We start from the raw sequence: 20991 nt of genomic DNA, 5'->3' as shown, positions 1-20991 counted from the left end.
GCTGCATTATTTAATTAACTGGTATTTATAGTTATTAGTAATTAGATAACAGTGACATGTACAACTTTATCCTGTATTAAAAATTAGAACAAATGGCATGATAACACCTGATCTTTCCCATAAACAAAGAGGTTCAAAGGCTCTATGAAAAGAAAACTCAACTGCTCCTGACATTTGCAATAAATACTAATTTGGCTTAAATTAGTATTAAGCCAAATTAAGAAAATGTGGCACATATATACCATGAAATACTATGTAGCCATAAAAAAAGGATGAGTTCGTGTCCTTTGTAGGGACATGGATGCAGCTGGAAACCATCATTCTCAGCAAACTATCACAAGAACAGAAAACCAAACACCGCATGTTCTCACTCATAGGTGGGAACTGAACAATGAGATCACTTGGACACAGGAAAGGGAACATCACACACTGGGGTCTGTTGTGCGGAGGCGGGAGGCGGGAGGCGGGAGGGATAGCATTAGGAGATATACCTAACGTAAATGATGAGTTAATGGGTGCAGCACACCAACATGGCACATGTATACATATGTAACAAATCTGCATGTTGTGCACATGTACCCTAGAACTTAAAGGATAATAAAAAACAAAACAAAACAAAACTCCACCCCCCTTGGCTGCTTCAGGTATACCAGAAGCAATTCTGTCCTCTTAAGAGGCAATTAAAACTGAAAAGAGGTAATATGAAAACCTTCTGAAAATGCTTGATTGAGAGCAATAAGAAATATGGCATAGTAAATTTATTCTATTCCTGCATTATTTAATTAACTGGTATTTATAGTTATTAGTAATTAGATAACAGTGACATGTACAACTTTATCCTGTATTAAAAATTAGAACTAATGGCATGATAACACCTGATCTTCCCCATAAACAAAGAGGTTCAAAGGCTCTATGAAAAGAAAACTCAACTGCTCCTGACATTTGCAATGAATATTAATTTGGCTTAAATTATTTGTTAAAAGCTTCAAAAAAATTGCCCTTGAAATAAAGTAGGTTCAAAATAGATACCTGGTAAGTTATAGTGAAATTACAGCACCATCATGTATCCACAAATATTCAGTTTCACATCTGTCTCCTATCTTTTCTGTACTGAGTTGACTGTACTGCTCTGCAATAACTCAGAGTCTGCCAAAATGTTCATTGACTTGGCTTATAATGGTAGCCAAGTCAATGAACATCTTGGCTTGCTGCTGACTATCATACTGAGCTATTTCGCCATTTCTAAGACCATCTCCCAGTCTTGGCAAATTCTAAGTTATTGGTGAGGGGCATGCAGGTGAGGAGAGCAAAGAGCCAGGGATGTAAGGAGACATGCTTATGTTCCTCTTTCCACCTTCCACCCTCAAACTACAGAGAAGCAAACTTCTACCATAATTTTCTCTTCACCTCTGTGCCAGGTATTTTGACACCCTGTACAGTTCGGCCCTTGACTTAAAGAGAGGTGAAGCCTAGAAACTACATTTCTTCCTTGCCTGAGGGGTCACTGGAAGAGTCCACCATTGAGAATGTCTCACATGAGATTTGGAAGGTGAAAGTCATTATCTGACAACACCCGTAGACAGGCGACAGAAATGGAGTTTGGAGTATAGACTTTGGCATCCTCCTGTGACTCACTTAAGGAGCATGTTTCTCTGCGATTCCCACACTTCAGATTTCCTGAAAGTGATCACACGAGGTTTAGTGTCCCAACCTTCAAGGGTTGTGTGAGTCTCTAATTCCTGGAGTTAAACTTCTTTCCACTGAGACACCTTAATTAGCTTCTGTTTCTCTCACTTGCCTTCCCCAGGAGAGGAACGTGGTTGATTTGATCTGTTGAAGTTTGACATTAACTGGACCATGCTTTCCTAGTGAACAGGGTTACTTTGTCCTTCACTTTCTGTGATGACACCCAGAAGGTTCTCCTTTGTTTCTTGTTCCCTTGTAATAAGCACATCTATGCAGGTCCCCAGACCTTCTACAGTAATTTCCTATTGCTGCTGTAAGAAATCATACACTTAATAGCTCAAAACAACACAAAATTACTATGTTAGAGTTCTATAGGTCAGAAATTTCAATGGACCAAAACCACGCTGTCTGCCAAGAGACTCTAGTTTCGTGCCTGTTCCATCTCCTGGAGGCTGCTCAAATTCCTTGGCCTGTGGATCACTTTGACCACTGCTTACATCATCACATCTTCTGTGACCCTCTTGCCTCCCTCTTGTAAGGACCCTTGTGATTATATTGGCCCACCTAGATAATCAAAGGCATTGATCATTCCCATCTGAAGATTCTTAATATAATCCCATCTGCAAAGTCTCTTTTGCTTTGGGAGGTAAAATAGTCACAGCTTTTAGGAATTAGGATGTGGACATCTTCTGGGGTTAAGGGAACATCATTCCACCTACCATGTCTTCTTTCTGCACATGCCAGCCTCATCCGTATTCAAGAACATGGTATTGGGGTTGGCCCAGAAGATCTGGTGGCTCACTCCCTCTGTAAGCACACCTGAGCTTGTGGTGCTCACATCTAGATAAAGAGCAGGAGTCCATGGTCTCACTTTTGATGAAGCTTAAAGCAAATATTTTAATGTAGATTTTACAAGGATGTGCATGGAGGATTCTACAAAGCCAAATCACTCTTTACATTTTCTATCCAGCTAGCAATCTTGCTTCATTGGTTTGCTTTATTGATCAGACCCTAGAGAATAAGAGGGATAGATAGTGACCCAGTTCCCTATACTCATTGTACCCATTCCATAGGTATCTGATGAATTACCTGGAGATGCCTTTGTAATGGCATTTGTTTCTAATGTATCTATTCTTCAGTTCAGATTTTGGTAAAACAAATTTTTCAAAATCAAGGCACAGCTATATAAATCTTTATTTGAGTAAAAGTTCAACATAACTTGAACTGTCTGCAAAATATAATGAATTTTCCAAAAATACTTTCAACACTTGACACCCACTATTTTTCGACTTTGTATCAGCGTAGAACAAAATGCTTTGTAAATTGCTTATCAATGAGGCTACTCTGTTTCTTGGATTGGATGAACAAGTATATACTATATCCTTTCCATTGTTACAGTTTCTTGAGCCAATACAATCTTCATTATCTACAAAGTCATCTTCAAGACATTCATAACTGAAGATTTAAGTCAATATCAGATGCAGAAGTGTCCTTGGTGACAACAGAGCAACTGTGTTAAAGAGTATAATACCTGCCAGAGTGGGAGCTTCCTCAACTGTTTAACTGATAACAGCATTATTTGATTAGAACACACCAAAAGATTAATGGAAAATTTTAAATTATGTGATGGTAAATCTAGAAATTACACTGGCCTGAATTGTAATGCAGCTCAGGGACTCCTTGGCCTAGAAAAAGTGCAGTCTGCATAAGATAACTCTTCCACTGCATTTCTCACTGTCTTCTGGTCACTCACAGTGCTCCAACCAGAGTGACCTTCCGCAAGGATGGCCTCAAGGCCCATCCCACACCTGCCACTCTATTTTCTAAGTTATTCTCTCAGCCAGCCATTCATTCATTTATGTTCTTTAGTCATTCATTCACTCACTTCACATCTGTTATCCATCCAACACTGGAATATGAAAATAAGTAACACACAGTTCCTACCTTCAATTTGCTCATTCTCAACCAGAGAAGAAAATCGAATAATTAACTCTTCACTTAATAGGGAAAGTGTGACATAACAGAGTTGTGCTGAAAACAAGAGAAAGTCAGTAATGCTGCCCAGAGAGCTCCCAGTTAGTGACAACACAGCACAATAGCTAAGCTTTCAGACTGTGTGTCCCGACTGCCTCTGACCTTGGGTGAGTTACTTCGTCTCTCTAGGCTTTGTATCTCTGAGTTAAACAGAAAAAAATGAAAATAATTTAGGTGCAATAAGGACCATACAGGCATAGTAAAAAGGGTTAGATGAGCATAATTAATGCCATATAATCATGTATAAATACATGTCTTTATAGTTTCGTAGTAAAGCTTAATATCTGAGGAAGGCTTTGAAGAATAGGTAACCATTTTTCCATTAGGAAAGAAGGAGGGGTATTTGGATAAAAGGAAGTTTCTACTTCTTTACTTTTTTTCTTTTTTTTTTTTTTTTTTGAGACAGGATATTGCTTTGTCACCCACACTGAAGTGCAGTGGCATGCTCTCTGCACACTGCAGCCTCATCCTCCTGGGCTCAAGGAATCCTCCCACCTTAGCTTCCTGAGTACCTGGGACCACAGGTGTGCACCACCATGCCTGGCTAATTTTTTAAAAAATATTTTGTAAAGACAGGGTCTTTCTACATTGCCCAGGCTGGTCTTGAATGCCTGAACTCAAGTGGTCTGCCCACCTTGGCCTTCCAAAGTGCTGGGATTACAATTGTGAGCCACTGTACCCAGCTGAAAGTTTTTATTTCTTGGAGAATTTTCCTTCACTACTGCTATAGCTGAATACCTGAGAGGAGATATCCAAAGTGTCACGTGGCCACATGCTGGTGGGGCAACAGCCGGTCAAAACATCTGGAGGGTAAGCCATAAACACCTCAACAGAAAACTTTACACTTTTCCAGAGTTTCAGAAACAGCCAACACATCTGCTTCTAGAATAACCCAACTGCCTAGAGGAGGATCCACACTGCCCTTTTTCTCTAGTCTAGGCATAGCCACCTTCCTCTTGGAATTCTTACGAATGCCTTAAAGGAGATGTGGAAGACCTGCCAATTTGGACTCCAAAACAAAGCTCTAGTCTGTCCACTTCTCACCACTTCACCTTCCACAGACTCCTACCTCAACTCTCCACCTCTGCTCTGGCCCCATTTAATCCATTCTCCATGAATTAGCAAGAGTCATCTTCTTAATCCATAAACATTTTATGCATTAGTCCCCCTTTAAAACTTCTCGTACCATCCTTAGAATAAATCTGCACTCCTCTTTGAGGAGTTAAGGCCCTGCCTAACTCTTCCACTGCATTTCTCACCGTCTTCTGGTCACTCACGGTGCTCCAACCAGAGTGGCCTTCCGCAAGGACTGCCTCAAGGCCTGTACATATCAGGCCTCCTCTACTTGGCATCTTCCCCTTGCTCTTCCTGTCCTTCAGAGCTCAGCTTGGGGAAGAGTGAGGGTCAGAGGAAAGAGCACTCAAAAGGAAGCCAGGAAGCTGGGGCTCCCTCTCTGGCTCTGCCACCTCAAGCTCTGTGAGCCAGGATGTCACCCAGTGCTTCTGAGCCTCAGGGCATCTACCTGTAAAATTAGGGGATTGAATCAGACAGATGTGTGTACCCTCCTTCTTCTGCTGCTGTTCAATAAACTTAACCCTGTAATAGGGTTTTGGCTATGAGCCCACCCAAATCTCATCTTGAATTGTAGCTCCCATAATTCCCACATGTTGTGGGAGGGACCTGGTAGGAGATAAATGAATCATGGAGACGGTTCCCCCATACTGTTCTTGCGGTAGTGAATAAGTAAGTCTCACGAGATCTGATGGTTTTATAGGGGAAGCCCCTTTTGCTTGCCTCTCATTCTCTCTTGTCTGCTGCCATGTAAGAGGTGCCTTTTGTCTTCTGCCATGATTGTGAGGCCTCCCCAACCACACTGAACTGTGAGTGCATTAAACCTCTTTTTCTTTATAAATTACCCAGTCTCAGGTATGTCTTCATCAGCAGCATGAAAACGGACTAATACACCCTGCTTTTCTCCCTTCCTTCCCTCTATGACCAGTCTTTTGAAAGCATTTTTTTAATCCTTCATTCAATTCCATTTCTCTCTTGCCTCCACTTTGAGTCTCAAAAATATAAAAAACTGGAATGGAAAGAGCAGAAATAGTGAATGACATTTCCTTCCTTAAGGAAAACCTGAAACCAAAATAAGACTGGTGAATCCAGACAAGGGTGTTTTAACTTTTGCCTTTAAAAAATTATTTATTTTAGAGATTTAGGAGGTACAAGTGCAGTTTTCTTACAAGGATATATTGTGTAGTGGTAAAGTCTGGACTTTTAGTGGACACATCCCCCAAGTAGTGAACATTATACCTAACAGGTAATTTTTCAAACCTCATGCCCTCCCACTCTCTCACCTTTTGGAGTTTCCAGTGTCTACTATTCCACGCTGTATGTGGTCATTGTTTAGCTCCCACTCATAAATGTAGTATTTGACTTTGTTTCTAGGTTATTTCATTTAGGCAATGGCCTCCAGTTCTTCAGAAGCAGACACTTCAAAAGTGAAAACACACTGCTGTGAGGATAATGACATGGCCTATCACCAGACTTCCAGGCCGCAGGTAGCCTGGTTCTTTTCACTTTCTCCTTCCCATTATTTCCCTTCCTCCTGCTCTCTGTGCTCCCCCAGCACTGACCTTCCATCACTTCTTCCTAAAGCAGAGCCTTGAGGTACGTTATTCCCACTGCCAGAACACCAGACCAAACCCCTATATTACGTGCTTTCACAGCACTAGGAATCTTTCCTTCACCATATGAATCATAGCTGTAATTTTACATTGAGTTGGTAATTATTCTATTGTGTCTTCCTACCACTTTAACCTATATGTTGTCATAGGACAGGAGTCAGGTTTATTTAAACTTATCGGTAATAAGTTTACTTCTTATTAGATAGCAGGTGATCAATAAATATTCTGAGTGAATATGTGTATAAAAAGAACTGAATAGGACACATTCTTTACATAGGATATACCCAATAACAGGTCCCAACCTGGTGTCCATGTGGCAGCCAAGAATCTTCAGCCCTCTATAGAATCTATTTACGGTTTTCCTCCCCTCTTCCATACTGCTGACTGGAACTCACTATCAGCCCCAGACTGCCTTCTCTTCCCTTCACCTTACATGTCCCCAAAGTGCCTGGAACAGCAGTGTTAAGAATGAAAAATAGAAGGAGAGAAGTCACTTTTATCCTGACACTCAAACCAGACAAAAATATCACAAGAAAATTACAGACCAATATCTTTTATGAACATAGACAAAAATTCTCAACAAACTAAGTCCAGCAACATATGAAAAGGATTGTACAACATAACCAAGTGGAATTTATCCCAAGAATGCAAGGTTGGTTTAGTATCAAAAATTAATATGTAATATTAATAGAATAAATAAAAATCAACTGATCATCTTAATGGATACAGAAAAAGCATTTCAAAAAATCCAATACCATTTCATGACAAAGACACTCAACAAAGTAGGAAGAGAAAGAGAACTTTTTCAACCTGATAAAGTGTATCTGTGAAAAACCTATAGCTAACATTATACTTAATGGTGAAAGACTGGGTGCTTTTACTTCTAAGATCCGGAACAACACAAGAATGTCTACCTGTGCTACTTCTGTTTAACACTGTATTACAGGATCCGGCCAGGACAATTAGGCAAGGAAGTAAAGAAGGGAGGGAGGTAGAAAAACGCATCTACATTAGAAAGAAATAAATAAAACTTTCTATTCACAGAAGGCTGATCACATATACAGAAAATCCTTTAAATATCTACCAAAAAGCTATTAAAACAAATAAACTTGTTTAGCAAGGTTGCAGAGCACAAGACTAATATATATATATATTTTTTTTGCAGAAATTGATAATCAGGCCCCAAAATGTATGTGGAAATTCAAGTACTGAGATAGCCAAAACAATCTTAAAAAATAAGAGCAAAGCTGAATAACTCATAATTTCCAATTTATAAACTTTTTTCAAAGCTACAGTATCCAAGACAATGTGGTACTGGCATAAAAATGAACATATGGATCAATAAAATAACATTAAAACTCTATAAATAAACCCTCACATTTATGGTCAATTGATTTTAACAAGGGTATCAAGAAAATTTGAGTACTTTTCACAAATGTTGTTGGGACAATTGAATATCCACATGCATAAAACTAAAGTTGAATCCCTTCCTCACACCATATACAAAAATCTTTACTTAAAATAAAATGCAGACAAATTAAGAGGAAGCTCAAATTACAAAACTCTTAGAACAAAACACAGGAATAAATCTTAATGAATCTGCATTTGTTGCACAAGCGACAAAAGAAAAAAACAGATAATTGTACTTCATGAAAATATTAAAACTTTTGTGTTGCAAAATAAGCCATCAGGAAACTGAAAAGAACACCTACAGGAAGAAAGAAAATATTTGCAGGAAACTTGTACCTAAAATAAAGAACACTTACAACTCACTCAATAATAAAAAGACAACCAATTTAAAACTTGACAATGAATTTGAACAGACATTTCTCCAAAGAAGATACACAAATGTCCAATAAGCACATGAAAAGGTACCCAACCTCATTAGTCATTAGAGAAATGCAAATCAAAACCACAATATACCACTTCAAATCCAGAAAGAGGACTATACTAAAAAAAAGAGTTAAGTATTGGCAAAGATGTGAGGAAAATGGAACCCTCATATTGCTGACAAGAATGTAAGATGATGCAGCTGCTCTGGAAACCAGTTTGACAATTCCTTAAAATGCTAAACATAGTTATCATATCACTCAATAACTCCACTACTAGGTGTCTGTCTAGGAGAAATACAGACATATACCCATACAAAGACTTGTATTTTAGTCTTTATAGCAGCATTATTCATAATAGCCAAAAATTGGAAGCAACCTAGATGTCCATAAACTGATAAATGGACAACAAAATGTGGTATATCCATACAATGAACTATTATTTGGCAATAAAAAGAAAGGAATTATTGACACATGCTACAACACAGATGAACAGTTAAAACATTATGTGGAGTGAAAGAAGCCAATCACAAATGCATAAATACTGTTATGATTCCATATATATGAAATGTCCAAAATCAGCAAATCCATAGAAACAGAAAGTAGATGAGCAGTTTTCAGGGGCTGACAGGCTGGAAGATAAGAAGGGAATCACAACTAATGGGTAGGGGAGTTTCTTTTAGGGGAGATGAAAATGTTCCAAAATTAGATAGTGGTGGTAGTTGTATGACCTCATAAATTTGTTTTTAAAAATGGAACTATACTCTTTAAATGGATGAATTCTATACCATATGGATTATATCTCAATAAAGCTGTTTTTTAAAACAGAAAGAAGGAAAGAAAAAAGAAACCCTGAGGTCATATTTCTCCTTATTCACCATTGAGCTCACCATATATATATACACATATACACACACACACATACATGCATATATGTGTATGTGTATTGCTCTCTAACAATACAAAAACAAAAATGTAGTGGCAATACAAAAACAAAAATGTAGTTTTTACATTTTCAAAGGACTTTCTTAAAAAATAAAAAAGAATACGTGACAAAAATCAGTGTGGAATGCAAAGTCTAAAATAAGTTTGCTCTCTGGGACTTTGTAGAACAAGTCTGCTGACCCCCTGATCTATACCTTTTATTTTCTCTACATTTACCAAGAAGAAAAAGGGAGAAGGAGGAGAAAGATCAAGAGAAAAACATACCCTTTCTTTTACATCATTGGTAGCGATGGAAACAGTGCAGTATGGGCGCCAGTTCGTACATATTCAGAGTCAATTCTTAAATTTTTAAGAGGGTTGTAAGCCAGTTGGTGTCATGTTGTAATTGGCCACAGCAGAAATATTTACAACACAGAAATTGGCAAACAGTTCAAATTAGGGCTTTTTTCCCCCTGCAGAGAGCCAGCGTATCTCTAAATAAAAACCTCCCGAAAATCTTGTCGTCTTTGTACTTTTCAGAAATCAGAGAGCTGGAAAGAAACTTACAATCAGATTTTTAGTCCACAGGGAATTTGCAGATGGGACGCCATGGTATAAAGCTAGGGGCAGATCAGGAAGTACATAGGGCAATGTCCCAGTCTTGCGAAGAAAAGGAACCTCCGACTCTCACAGTGACTCTCTCTGATCCTCCCTCCACCACTCCCACACTGTACCTTCTTTGCTGGGACATCTGCTCTATATATATGGGTGATCACCATGAGGGTCTCTACTCCCGATCTCTGGAGACTGCTGAGAAGCAGCGCCCAGCCCACGTGCGAGGACTGTAGCAGGTGAAAACAAGTTACTGGCATTAACCAGGGCATGGAGGGAAGATTTTCTAATCACCACTAGGGGGAGGGCTGGTCACACTTTGCATCAAGGAGCCGGAGGGACCAGAATGCAGAGGGCAAAGAAAGGCAACCAGAAGCACTTTGGGAGGCCGAGGCGGGCTGAAAACGAGGTCAGGGGATCCAGAACATCCTGGCTAACACGGTGAAACCCTGTCTCTACTAAAAATACAAATTACCGGGCGAGGTGGCATGCACCTGTAGTCCCAGGCACTTGGGAGCCTACATTAACTTAATATTACTTATAAGTTAATTTTTTTAAGTGGCAAATAAAGTGGATTCAATATTGTCTAGTCAGTGGAGTGATTATATAGACTATGTTTTATATATGTATTATACACATACAAAATACAATATATTTGTGTGTATGTATGTGTGTGTGTACTCTCCTGTTCTGTTAAGTAAACTAGCAAGGAGTCAAGGAAGAGATTACTTACAAAAATGCCAACCTGAATCTTCATGGTGTAACATGATGGCAATAAAGATGTTGTTAACTGCAAATTAAGACTCATTTTCCCATATGAAAAAGCAAACTATAGTATTATTTTTGAATGCTCAGCCATAAATTAAATAGGTTTCCCTCAAGACAGCTGGAAACCTACATTCCACATATAATGTTGTTTCTACTAGAAAATATTTCCCAACAACCTACTTATGAAGAATGTTCAGAACAAAAAGGGGTTAAGAACTAGGCAAAAGAAAAAAAATGTGTACCCCAGTTGTTTAGAAAGTCACTCCCTCTTTCATTTCATTGTTTCATTGTATGATTATATCTGGAGTCCATATTCCTCCCACCCACCCCAAGCTCTCTGTTCTCTTTTCTTCTCTCCCTCTTCGCTAAAGAGTTGTTCTGTCTGCATCTCTTTTACAGTTACAAGAAAATGAATTTCTCATAGATATGCTGCACTTCAAGGTTGTTGGCCCCATTTTTGCTGCTGTGGTAACTTTTTCTGGCTCCAGAAAAGCCATTGTAATCTAATGGAAATTGGACAAGGTCATGGAGCATGCTAAGAAAAGACCTGGTAACCTACAAATACTAAACCCAAGGCTCTCTTTCTATTTCTAGCGTGGAAAATGGGTACAACATGACGTTTTTCTCTAGTAAAGCAAAACCATTGTAAACACTCAGGACTGAAGGTACTATTTGTGGAGTCGACTTCTAAAAATTTGACTGCTTTGAGCTAGTAAGAACTATGATCTGTATAGCATGCTAATTTATACATAAATGTAACAAGGTACTAAACTTTAATACGTACACACAATATCTGCTCCCAATGTCCTGGTCAAGCTGTGAAAATATCCTATCAACCCAGCCAACAGGGCATTTAAACAGCTACAGGCTGTTATTAAGCAATTAAGAAGTATTTAGATAGGCTATTTAGATAGGCTATTCCTAGCCCTAGGGAGGGCTTTACAGGGGTCATTTGTTTTTTATTTTTTCATGTAATGCTTCATTGGTTAATTGATATGACCTCATAACTCCTCCAACTAAACTTTGTTGGTTCAGGAGGCCATCAGTGAGAACAGTTATGTTAAGACCAGGAAGAGGCAAACCCAAAAGTGAGAGATAGGAAAGTTGTGAAAAACCAACACAGCTGGCAACCCATTGGAGGAGGACTTGCGTGGATATCATGAGAGAATGTGGCTGTCTCGCCCTGAGGATGAAATGTACAACCACAACCTTCCAGCATCCCCAAGACAGAAAGTATTTCACGGAAAGGATTACACCATATCTTAGAGAGATAACTGCATTCATTTCCTACTTATCTTCAGCAGCAGATGTAAACAGCCATTGGGACTTCTTCAAAGTCATTTCCAAAAATAGTATTAAGGATTCTAGAAGAGTTCTGCCTCTGACCACAATTCTGGCCAAAAGAGGGACTAAAAGGCCAGGAGAACTGAGATGACATCATAATAATAATGTCTTTTACTAAATAAGCATGTGCCAAGTGCCAGACACTGTGCTAAACACTCAATGTGCATGGTTTTATTTAATCATAACAAGACCCTGTGATATAGGTACTACTTTATTCTCACTTATTTATTCAACAAATATTTACAGACTACCTTCTGTGTGGCAGGAATTGTTCTAGCCACTAGGGATTCAGAAATGAGCAAAACAGAAAAAATATCTCTTCCTTTATGGAGTTTATCTTCTAGTAGGGGAGAGAAACAAAAGACGGAAGTCAATCAAATGTATGGAATTTCTTATAGCCACAAGAGCTAGAAGGGAAATTAATGCAAAAAAGGATACAAAGTTAGAGGGATGTAATTTAAAATAGGGTAGCCAAGAGAGACCTTATTGAAAAGATAAATTTGAGAAAAACATTTGAAGGAAGTGGAGGAGTCAAGCAAGTTATCTGGAGAAGTTCAAAGATAAGTTCAAAGTTACTTAGATGACAGCAAGTGTGGTGTGTTATTAGAATAGGAAGATGGCAATGTGGTGGAAGCATGATGATTAAAGAGGGAAGCTGGAGAGAAATCAGAAAGTCAGAGCAGCTAGATAGTATAGAATCCTATAGTTAATTGTAAGGGCCTTTTTTTTTTTTTTTTTTTTTTTTACCATGAGAGAAATTGGGAAACATTAAAAATTCAAGCAGAGGAGTCACATTATTTGCCTTATGTGCTAGTAGTATTGCTCTTGCTGTGTATGGAATCTAGACTTCGGGGGTGGTACAAGGATGGAAGCAGAGAGAGGTTGGGAAGTCAATGCAATGCAATAATTCAGGGAAATGATGGCAGCTTGGTCTCGGCTGCCAGGAAGGGATGTGATGATAACTGGTCAGATTTGGATTATATAATGAAGGCCTAGCTGCAGGATTGGCTAATGGGTTGAATGCTTTCTGTGAGAGGATGACTCCAAGGTTTTTGGCCCAAGTAATCACAAAAATGGGGCTGCCACTTACTGAGAGGAGGAGTAAGTGAGAGAAGCAGGGAGCAGGCATATTAGGGTCACCTCTATCCAGAAAGTAATGTTAGCAAAGGAAACAGTACTTCATAGTTAGAATCTCTAGAAGGCTGTGGCTCTCATGATTAAGATTCCAGTTCTATCTAAATGATGTGTACTTCATTCAATCATTCTTTTATTCATTCATTCCTTTATTCAACAAATTTTCATCAAGTGTCCATTGTGTGCCAAACAGGTCTTAGACATGTAGTGAGCAAGAAATACTTGGTTCCTTCCTTTCTTAAAATGTATGATCTGGAGCAAAAGTAATTATATTAAGCTATAAAACAAAACAAATAAAAAATTATTAATAAAGAAAGGGACGGCTGGGCACAGTGGCTCATGCGCGTAATCCCAGCACTTTGGGAGGCCAAGGTGTGAGGATCACTTGAGCCCAAGTGTTCGAGGCTGCAGTGAGCTATGATTGCACCACTGCACTCCAGCCTGGGTGACAAAGGGAAACCCAGTCTCTGAAAAAAAAGAAAAAGAAAAAGAAAGGAAAGTATTGGACAACTTCAGTAACTTGCCCATAGTTGCACAGGTGGGGAGAGATGGGGTTAGAACTTGACACAGGTGCCTCCTTCCAGAGCCCACATGCTCACTTTGTGGAATGATCAGATGCCAGCACCATCCAATGGAGAAGAGAGCACAGGCAGTCAAAAGGAGCACCAACACCACCCAGGAGATCCTGACTATGGCTGTGACATGAATACTACAGAACCTATTCTGGACTCAAGTTTCCTCATCTCTAAAATGAACCAGATGGCCTCTGCCCTCCCTTCTGGCTCTGAAACTGTGATTCTTTGATGTACATTGGTATCCACATGCAGGAAAGAAGATGTGGGGAACACCCAGTCCAAGCATCACTGACTTCACAGCTCTGCCTAGGACCAGGCCTGTGTCTGAGGCTGGGAGCCACGGGACCCCAACCAAGTCCTTTGCTGCCCTATCCTCAGAAGGACCTGATCAGGCAGCAGGAGCAGTGAAAGTAGGGGGTTGGCATGGGAGACCACTCTCAGAAATGAGGGCAACCGGAGGGTATGACCTGGGGAGAATGAGAGTAAAGACAAATTCAAGGATAGCAGATCCGGCGAGGTGCAGTGGCTCATGCCTGTAAGCCCAGCACTTTGGGAGTCTGAGGCAGGAGGCTGTGTCTACAAAAAGTAGCCAGGCACGGTGGTGCACACTTGCAGTCCTAGCTACTTAGGAGGCTGAGATCGGAGGACTGCTTGAGCCCGGAAGGTCAAGGCTACAGTAAGCAGAGATCATGCCACTGCACTCTAGCCTGGATGATAGAGCAAGAACCTGTCTCAAAAAGAAAAAAAAAGAAAAAAAGAATAGCAGATCCATTAGACTGCCCCTGGGTTTAGGTATCCTGAGTGTGTGATTTTCTCTCAAGCCTACAGTGGGCAACATAAGGGACTCATGCATTTGAATGTGATCTTAGGAAATGTAGACCCTTGGCTATTTTGGCTCCAGTTTTCTCATCTGCAAAATGAGGCCAGATATTTTCTAAACTCAGTAATCTATGACCCCGCACTCCTATAACCTCAGCATTTCTGTCCCTTAACTAAATTTCCAAAATAAACTTCTGCCTCCTAGAGTGTGCTTCTTGCCAAATTTGCAAGACTCACTCAAATAGTCATTTGATCTAACAGTGCAGTTCTGGAGATAATCCAAATCAAATATCTACCACAGAAGAAACATCTCAATGTTTGGTTAAAGAATTCCTATGTTTAGCTACCATTTTTAGTATTTCTTTACGTTTACTTCTACAATATAAATTTTAAACCACCATAAATGATCCACAATCACAATACTCTTCCTAGAGCTCTGATGTCTTAAAATATCTACAAGATACTCAATAATGGAAAATATATTATTTTTTCCTATTCACTAATTACAAATTGCTTCTCAGTGTTGATATACTAAATTAATGACATTAACTACAGAATACAAAGCCCCAAACAAAGCAATGCTCTACATCAACAAATTTTGATTTTCAGTGCCTAATTAAATCATGTAAGTACAATAATCTCATTTTGTAAGTAGAAAAAATAAAATTTACAAATATTCTACAAATGGCCCCAAATCACATAGCACTGAAAAGTTTCCAAAAACTAAAACCAGTATTATTGACTATAAACTCTTGACTCAAATTAGTGAATTATAATTATCATTGATAAACACTGAGAAAGCAGTGCAAAAGTAAGTAGTTTTGTTGTACACTTTTGTTTGTTTGTTTTTGAGACAGGGTCTGATTTTGTCAACCAGGCTGGAGTGTACTGGCACGATCTCAGCTCACTGCAGCCTCGACCTCCTGGACTCAAGGGATCTTCCCACCTCAGCCTGCCAAGTAGCTGGGACCACAGGCGCACACCACCATGCCAGCCTTTTGGTTTTTTTTTTTTTGTATTTTCAGTAGAGACGAGTTTCGCCATGTTGCCTAAGCTGGTCTCAGACTCTGGAGTGCAAGCGATCTGCCCACCTCGGCATCCCACAGTGCTAGGATTACAGCAGTGAGCCATTGTGCCCGACCTTGTTGCACACTTTTAAAAAAATATGAAGCCTTAGTTTTCTGAAATAATGAAACTAAATTTGGCAGGGAGTTGGGGGGAATCCTTATTACTCACCTTGGAATTTATCACCTGCCACCTTAGTGCAACAGTAACTTGGGCTCAATTAATAAAATGAAAGAAAGCCTTTCATATATGTGTTTAATCTTCACTAGTAAAATCAATATACGCATATTTCAATCAGGTTTAAATTAAGTATGTTTAAAGCACAAGGGTACAGATTCATACATTAGTAGCAAATATTAGATACGTGAAGGAATTCTTATAATCCTAAAGTATTTTTCACCCATCTGCCTCACTACCTAGACACATTCTAATCATCATATTGTCAACACAGCCACATGAGAAGGGCATTGTGATCTCTGCATGGTAAGTTAACAGAGACTCTGCTTTAAAAATGGCATTTACAATCTACGTGTTCAGAGATGCACGTATTTCATGGAGAATGGAGTTGGGTGCTGGTAATTTCCAATGCATAAAAATGGAAAACAAACAAACATTTCTTTAAGGATATATACTTTTGAATGTTCATGAACCTTATTTTCTCTTCCCTCTTGCCTTCTACAATTCCCTTTATTTCATCTCTTCTTTACATGTTCCCCTAGATGATAGCTTTCATTAGGATACTTTTAACTATCCATAATTCATCCATTCATTTATTCATTTAACAGTACTTGCTGATGACCTACTATGTGCAGGTGCAGTGGTGGTCTCTGGGAATCAAAGATGAATGACAGTATCCCGCCTTCAAGGAGGATACCGTCTTGAAAATATTGGGCCACACACTTAATAAGCTGGGAGTGTGACTCATTGTGGTTAAAACGAGATGTGGTTAAAAAAAAACAAAAAAGGGCACCTGCCCTTCCCTGTAGAGCAAGCATTATCTTCACCTTCTTTCCAAACCACTTCTAGCACAGACTGTAAGCTCCCAAAGCGCTGAGACCACACATGAATCATCTCTGCTGCAGAAGCAACTAGCACAATGTCTGGCACATACATAGTCGGGCCCCATAAAGTGTTTTGTGGGGACGGAGTGAAATTGAGTGACCAAGATGCATTACAAATGACTTTTGTCTCCAACTCAATGGCATCAGTTTTTAATGAACTATCTCCCTCTCTCTCACAAGTGTAGCCTTGGTATCAGAATCTAAGTGGGATTTCCATTTCCTAAGCACAGAAACTCCTACTCTTGTAGAAGGTGCCTTCGCCACTTTCCTAGGATCGCTTCATCAAATTTAATATCAAATTCCTGAGAACCCTCCCCAGGTGAGAACAGGGCAGGCGAGCTGGCCCGCGCCGTCCTCGCCTGCCCTCTGCAGGGCTCTGACCCTAAGATGAGCGCAGATTCCAGGAACTTTTTTCCACTATTAGAAGTAGGGTCAGTTAAAGAAGAAAACCTCCTTGTGAGAATCCCACTAGGAAAGAGAGAGCCCAAAAGAGCTGAACGTGACCCGAAAAGAAGTGAGCAGAATGTCGAGGGTCTCTTTTGAACAGACAGGGTCTCTCCTGCCCTCGAAGCAGCTCAGGACAGTCCGGGGTCTCGGAGGACCGGCAGCGGTGCGGGGAGAGCGGCTGGCGGGGAAGGCAGCCAGCCAGAAGGCCGGCTGCTGCGGGGGTCACCCTGTTCCCAGGTGCTGTCGCCCTCCGCGAAGCCTCCCGATAACAAGAATTAATGACCAGGTTCCAAAGAAACCCAATATCAACTGTAGCGACCCGAAGCTTCATATTCGCCTCCTCCCTCGACCTCTGTCGCCTACGTAGAAGCTGGAGCATCTTAGAAGACCCAAACCTCCCACTCCTGAACCCCCAGCTCCAAACTCCCTGGTGTCCCCACCCTCCAGCCCGTCTTGGGGCCGGTTCTCTCTCCTCTTGCCCCTGTCTTCCAGCTCTCAGGAAGAGCGATACCTTCTTCGTAGCCCCGAGTGAGAAACGAGGCGACATCCTAGTCGCGCATATATAAGCCCCTGGCTCGCCACTCCAGGGGGGCATGCCAAGGTCACCAGGATAGGTGTGACTGCCTCCACCTTCACCCTCTCCACATCCCTCCCTTTCTGAGATCCCCGGGGTCCGGTTCCTCTTCAGTCCCTCCTCCCAGTTGGGGTCTTCTCCTTTTGGCATGCCATCACCGCACCGGGACCCCTCCTGGCCTGGCCCTCCTGGGGGGTCCTTGCCCTCTCTCGAAATGCTCACTTGCTCTCCCGCGCAAGGCTCCCTTGTAAGTCTCCCCTCAGTTTCCTTATTCAAGGAGGGGAGAAGATTTGCCTCCCACTGGCGCTGGGGGAGCGGCGGGGCAACCGACGCAAACTTCTGCTGCACTTACTTCGGGCCGAGGCTGCCGCCCCCTTGCCTCTCCTCGCTCTCCCACTGGCAGCTGCTCCGCGGAGACCTGGAGCCACCGCGCTCTCATGCCCCACACCAGCGCAACTGCGAAATGCGCAAGAGGGGGAAGGGGTGTCTCTCGGGCGAGCGTGCCGGGGGCCCAGTCTGGGGCCGAGGTCCGGCTGCCGCTCCCGACTGCCAGCCGAGTGGTGGCCTCTTCCAGCAGCCCGGGGATGCTGCGCAGGGCACTGGGCGCCCTGCTCCTCCACCGGGTCGTTTCTGCCCGACTTGCAGTTTCAGGGCATGCCAGGACTGCAGCACCCTCTCCGTCCTCCCCCGGAAACGACTTTCAATTCACCTGGAGGCTCTCGAGGCTCCCCCGCGGGCGGGTAGCGTGACAGTGGGTGCAGAGGAGAGGGAGGAGCGCGGGAGCGGTGGCGACCCGAGCGCGCCTCCCGCTTGCTGGGAGAGGAGCGCGCAGCCCTCTCCAGCCGCTCTCCTCTGGACTGCAGTCCTGACGTCACCCCCACCACCCCCCACCCCGCGGAGGAGCAGCGCGGAGGGTGGGGTGCAGGGAATGAGGACGCGCGAGTGTGAGCTGGAGTGTAAGCTCGTGCGTGTGCACGCGCGCGTGTGCCCTGCAGGGCTGGGGACGAATGGGAACCGCAGCTGGATCCTGTGAGGAGCCAGACAGAGCTCCCTGTAAACGGGCGCCGAGGGGCTGCCGCGAACAGCCGGGGGCGCTCGCTTCCAGGTCAGGTCGGGGCGGGGACACTAGGGAAGCAGAGTTTGGAGGCGACCACAGGACAAGGAAGAAGGCGGTACGGGTAGTGGGAGAGCGGGAGTTGGGCATTCTCTTTCCCCAAAGTTGGAGGCTGCCCAGGATGCCTTTAAAAAGCTGCGCTAGAGGTTTAGGGGGAAGAGTAAGGTAGACGGTGTGTAAGAGTTGGTTTTCACGCTCCTGTAGGAGGGAGTTCGGCTTGGGGAAGAAGAGCGCAGAGTCCTCTCAACCTCCAATCTCCGCCGCAGGTTCCCGCAAGACAACCAGCTTCGGTGCGCCAAAGGCTCCTCTAGTCTACTCCGAGCACATCTCCAGCCCGGGGCCCCTGTCTACTAAGTTCCTGCAAAGAGATCAAATGGGCCAACCTCTTCCACCTGAGTCCCCTCCCTGCGTGAACCTCCGCCAGAAGCTGGGCGAAAGCACCCCGAGCAAGCAAAAGGGGTCAAGGCTGAGGTTGGATTCAAGATGCAAAAGGCCCCTCCCTTGGGTCCTGGGTCTTAGGTCAGTCGTAGGGGTGACAACTCCAAGCAGAGTTCCTTGAGCTCATCAGTGAGCTTTTGCTATTCCCCGGGACCTTACACTAGAAAGCGATACACGTTGTCATCCAACTTTACTGGTTCTCTGAAATTGTCCTGGGGGCCAAAAATAGAAGAGCCTTTCTGCGAAAGCGCCAAAGGAAGGTTCGTTAGGTGGTGCTGGGATGGCTAGAGGTTGTTCCTGGAGCGTTTGTCCCTTAGCAGAGACCCAGACCTCCTTGAGGCTGAGTGACTGGTTCCCTGCGCCTTCTGAGCACTCCTCCCCGCTGCCGAGTGCCCAGTCCGGAGCTGCCCACCTGCCGCCTCCCGGCTGGAGCAGAATGTGCAATGAGCCCCAGCCCGTGCCAGATCCGCTGTCAGCATGGAGGCATCAGGCGCGCTCTGCAGTGATCTCCAGTGCAGCCAGCGATTTTGCCCACGTCGAGTGGCAACGGTTTTTAACTGCAAGCGTCTTGCTTCCTGAATCCAGACACTGTTTAATCGCCAAGATGACTTTTTATTTATTAAAATATTTTTAATGGAAAGGGTAGAAAGTGGGAAGTAAAAGAGGCAAAAATATTCTCCATCCACATACACTGTTTTTCAACCTTTTTAAAGTTACCGAGGTAGAGTCAGATCTGGATGAAGCAGCAGAAAGTTTCATTACACTCTTGATTCTCAAATGGAAGCTTAACAAAATAGAAGCAAGCCTGAGATCCTAGTCTACTGTCTTAGGTTTAATAATCTTAAACATTCCCGCATTTGAAAATTCAAATTCTAGCTAATTAGACAAAATTATGGGTATCCTTAACTATGCATTAGATTTCACGAATAAATAGAATAATTAAAATAAGTAAAGTACAGCCCAGCATGTTCCTAATTAGAACAAAGGAGTATTAGAGAAGGGTGTAGATTCATCGCCCCAAGGGCTTCTTGGAACGGTAACCGTCCTATTTTTTAACGTGCAAATGTGAAAGCACCCTGACATCACGAAGGAATTACATAACTAGTTCCTAGTTCTGCGTCTTTCAAAAGCAGCAATTTTTCAGTAGGAATCACTGTTCTTGAAAATGCTAATTCAGATTAATAGTGTGGGAACAGGCAAGTCATTGACAAATTAAAGGCATGATTTGAAAACAAAATTGTCAAGAGGCAGCTATGCTGGTACACACGAACCTTCTTTGTTGGGTCACAGTTTTCCTTCCAAGTGTTCAATGCAGCAAGTAAATGATGCCATATTACCAGGTAGCAGCCTGGCTGACACGCCGTGGTAAGTAATGCTTATTTGATGTGGCAAGTCTAAGCACTTCGTCCCTATTTCCCACTGCCTTCTGTTCACAACTCTACAACAACTATTTTACTTTCTGATGTGATTGGTTGTTTGCATGTCTGCCTTCCTTCTCCACTTATAAACTCCTCTAGGCCAGGAATTGTATTTTTCTTTTCTAAGGACCCAGTGCAATGCCTGGTATAAACAGCAGGCACTTAATAAATATATGTTGACTGAATTGTTTTTTAAAGAGTATAAAATAACATTTTAAAATCTGTTTTAAGCTGAACCTTATAGCATATATGTGAAACAAATATGTGTATATACATATACATACGTCCACATATATATACACATGCACATATATACACACGCACACATGTGTATATATACACGTGCATATGTAAATATGTATGAAATTGAAAAGATGGAAAGGAGAAGAGAAAAAAGAAAGGAAAGAAAAGGAGAGGAAAAAAATAAACTCTGAAAACAATAACTACCAATGGCTAAACAGTGAC

At 42.1% G+C, this 20991-nt stretch overlaps 1 protein-coding gene across 1 annotated transcript in view; it reads right to left on the bottom strand.

Annotated features, from left to right (window-relative positions):
- KIAA1217 (KIAA1217 ortholog) overlaps window positions 1–18009 on the bottom strand; it is an 850300-nt gene extending 832291 nt beyond the window's left edge. The window contains exon 1 of the mRNA XM_073018799.1: window positions 17909–18009. The gene's annotated coding sequence lies outside the window, so the exon portion shown is untranslated. The remainder of the gene's footprint in view (window positions 1–17908) is intronic.
- Between the last annotated feature and the right edge of the window lie 2982 nt (window positions 18010–20991).

This window comes from Chlorocebus sabaeus, chromosome 9, assembly GCF_047675955.1.
Source record: "Chlorocebus sabaeus isolate Y175 chromosome 9, mChlSab1.0.hap1, whole genome shotgun sequence".
NCBI classification, from domain to species: Eukaryota; Metazoa; Chordata; class Mammalia; order Primates; family Cercopithecidae; genus Chlorocebus; species Chlorocebus sabaeus.
Note: the sequence above shows the minus strand (reverse complement) of the source record. Positions and strands in the feature narration are given on the sequence as shown.